Source organism: Macrotis lagotis, chromosome X, assembly GCF_037893015.1.
Source record: "Macrotis lagotis isolate mMagLag1 chromosome X, bilby.v1.9.chrom.fasta, whole genome shotgun sequence".
In the NCBI taxonomy this organism is placed as follows: domain Eukaryota; kingdom Metazoa; phylum Chordata; class Mammalia; order Peramelemorphia; family Peramelidae; genus Macrotis; species Macrotis lagotis.
The window spans coordinates 413,331,429-413,335,195 of NC_133666.1; the positions used below are offsets into that span (position 1 = coordinate 413,331,429).

A 3,767-nucleotide genomic window follows, 5' to 3' on the forward strand; every position below is an offset into this window, starting at 1 on the left:
AAAAAGTTCAACAACAAGAGATAGAAAGAAAAATTCCATTTAAAATACCTGTAGAAAGTATAAAAAACTTGGGGAGACTACCAACCAAAACAAACCAAGAAATTTTATGAATACAGTTACACTAATAAAGTTAGATCTGAACAATTTAGAAAAAAATATTAATTGCTCATGGGTTGGTCGAGCCAAAGTAATAAAAATGACAATCTATTTAAACTAATCATTAAATTAATTTATATTGACATTCCAATCAAACAAACAAAATAAAAATTATTTTATAGATCTAGAAAAATGATAAAATTTATCTGGATAAACAAAAAGATCAAGAATATCAATGGAATTAATGAAAATGGGCAAAGCCACTCCAGATTTCAAACTATTTAAAACAGTAATTATCAAAATGATCTGGTACAGTCTAAGACATAATGTAGTGGATCAGTGTAATAGAATTGCTACCCAGTACACAGAATGTAATCACCAAGGTAATATAATGTTAAATAAACACAAAGATCCCAGTTTGGGGGACAAAAATTGACTAAAACTTTTAGGAAAATGAAAAACAGTTTGCCAGAAATTGGTTTAGGCCAATAGCTCACATCATATACCAAGATTAAGTTGAAATGAGCATGTGATTTAATCATTTGGGGTGATACCATAAGCAAATCTGGGAAGCATGAAATAGTTTTACCTATCAGATGTACACCCATAGGTATAGGGAAGATAAGGGAAGAACTTAAGAGCAAAGAGAGAGTGCATCACGGAATATAAAATTGATAATTTTAATAACATTAAATTAAAAGGGTTTTACATGAACAAAATCACTGCAGCCAAGATTAGAAGGAAAGTAGAAAATAGGGAAAAATTATAGTTTCTCTGAATAAGGCCTCATCACTTGAGTATATAGAGAACTAAGTCAAATTTATTGGAATATGAGTTATTCCTCAGTTAATAAATGTCAAAGAGTATGAACTGGAAGTTTTCAGATTATTGATCAGGATTTTCTAAAGTCATTTGAAAAAATTCTTTATGAAATTATTGAATAGAGAACTGCAAATCAAAACAATTCTGAGGTACCATCTCACACCTATCAGATGGACAAATGTGACAGAAAAGGAAAATGACAAATGTTGGAGGGAGGGAAAATTGGGAAATCAATACATTGTTGGTAGAATTGTGAACTGATTCAACCATTATGGAATGCACTTTGGAACTATGTTTAAAAGGCTTAAAATTATGCTTATCCTTTGACCCAGCAATAGCACAACTAGTTCTGTGTACCAAAGAGATTAAAAAACAGACATAAACAAAAAAAAAAAGAGAAAAAGACCTATACGTATGTATATTTACAACCATTCTTTTTTGTTTTGGCAAATGATTGGCAATTGAGGAAGTGTCCATCAATTTGGGAATAGTAGGAAATGTGATATAGGATTGTTTTGGAAAACTATTGTGTATATGAAATGATTACCAGAATATGCTCAGAAAAACCTGTAAAGATTTATATTAACTGATGCAAAGTCTAGTGAATAGAATCAGGAGAATATTGTACATAGTAATAGCAATATTGTCCAATGATGAACTATGAAGGATTTAGTTGTTCTCAGTAATACAACAATCCAAGACAATTCTGAAGGACTTGTGATGAAAAATGATTTCTATCTCCAGGGAAAGAATTGTAGAGTCAGATTTGACTCTGCAGATTGAAACATACTAATTTTAATTGTATTTTTTCCTGATCTGTTTCCTTTTATAAAATGACTAATATGGAAATATGTTTGGTATGACTTCATATGTATAATCTATATCAAATTGCTTGCCATCTTAGGGAGGGGGAAAGTGTGGGAGGGAAGGAGAGAACCTAGAATTCAAAATTAAAAAAAAAATCAATGTTAATTGTTTTTAAAAGTAATTGAAACAAAAATACAATTTTTTTTAAAAAGAAAGTTAATCTGTTTTAAATAGTAGTTCATTTCTTTTCTTTTCTTTTAGTTTTTGCAAGGCAATGGGGTTAAGTGACTTGACCACGGCCACACAGGTAGGCAATTATTAAGTGTCTGAGGCCGGATTTGAACTCAGGTACTCCTGACTCCAGGGCCAGTGCTCTATCCACTGTGTCGCCTAGCTTCCCCGTCCATTTCTTTTCAATCATTTAATTAAACTTATTTAGCTCAATTGCTTGCATAATTATAAATCACTTGTGCCTAAGAATTACAATACTGCTACTTAATTTTCAACAAAACTTTTGAACCTTTTCACCAAATTTGTGCTTTATATGTATAATTGTATTCTAAGCCCTAAAGGTTTGAATTTGTATGGACACTCAGCTCACAAGAGTGGAGGAAATTCTACATTTGACAAAACAGTTTCCCTCACATCCCAAGGGACAAAGCAAATAAAGACCACCTGCTTTCCAGTCTATTATGCTTTCTGGGTTGCAGAGATAATGAATCTGAAATGAATTACAATATTTTCCTGTTTAAAATATAAAATGATGGTTACAATAAGTACGCTTTCTGACATTACTGGAAATAAAAGCATTGGCAGTAGAAAACAATGGAAAATGTCATTGATTCTATGCCTTAAATAATAATAGACGAATAAAGATAAGGGTCTAAATTTAGATAGAAACATTTAAATTTATATGATTTGGAGAAAGAAAAGTCCTTAGAAATCTCATAGATCCATACCTCTCATTTTATAGAAAAAAACCAAAGAATTGCTATGGGATTTAAGTTAAATTAAAAGGAAAAATTTCTTTATAGTAAAAAACTAATATTTAGATGATGACCAAAATTTATTTTAATATAAATTTTAAACAATGTGGATTACTAAAATGGAAATATCTTTTCCCCTTTGCTAGGATAATCTAGACATAGATTTTTTTTTTTGTCATGAAAGTTTTTTAGTATGACAGAGACATCATACAATTTTTATGATCTTGGTCTTTCTTTCTTGCCTTTGTACAAGGCCAAAAGAGAAACATTTGCAACTTTTACAACCCTTAAGCGGACTCCAGGAATATCACTAACAGCATGACCTTTTAGACCAAATCCAGCAACTAAAACTTCATCATTTTCCTCAATAAAATTCAAGCAGCCGGCATTGAGAACAAAGGCAGTGATTTTTTTTTTTTTTTGCCATTCTTAATCAACTGGACTCTCACACACTTCCTGATGGCAGAATTGGGCTGCTTGGCTTCTTCACCAACTTTTTCCAAGACAATCCCTTTGGCATGAGATGCTCCTCCAAATGGATTGGCCTTCAAGGCAGTTCCCAAATGTTCTTTCTTACATTGTTTGGCATGCCACTTTTGGTCTTTCCTGTGGCTGCGGAGCTTCCTAGCAGTACAAAGACCATGGCACTTACCCATGCTGCCACCATCCAGGCCAAGAGAACAGGGAGAAGGCTAGACATAGTTTTTTTTTGAATATATGAAAGATTGGACTGGAGTTGATGTAGTAGAGGTAACTAGGTGGCTTACATTCTTGTCTTTGTTGCCATCAACTTTTTTGGTGACCATTGAAAAGCCATTTCACTCTTCTGAGAGTCAGTTTGCTCATCCGTGAAATGAGATTCTTAAGGATGCTGATTTATTGATTTATTGACAAAGTGCCAAAATGTTTAGTTGGGTGGGACAGGTGTAGTGTTTTCATGTCTAAAATGTTGCCATCAAAGATTGTACCCTGATTATAAGGGTGCAGGGCTCAGAAGCTAGCTGTCATGTTTGTTGTTCACTTGTTTTTCAGTTGACGGTGGTCGCATTTGGGATT

At 32.7% G+C, this 3,767-nt stretch overlaps 1 pseudogene; it reads right to left on the minus strand.

Annotated features, from left to right (window-relative positions):
- Positions 1–2,927: 2,927 nt before the first annotated feature.
- On the minus strand, positions 2,928–3,367 carry LOC141503307 (small ribosomal subunit protein uS12-like; annotated as a pseudogene).
- Positions 3,368–3,767: the final 400 nt, after the last annotated feature.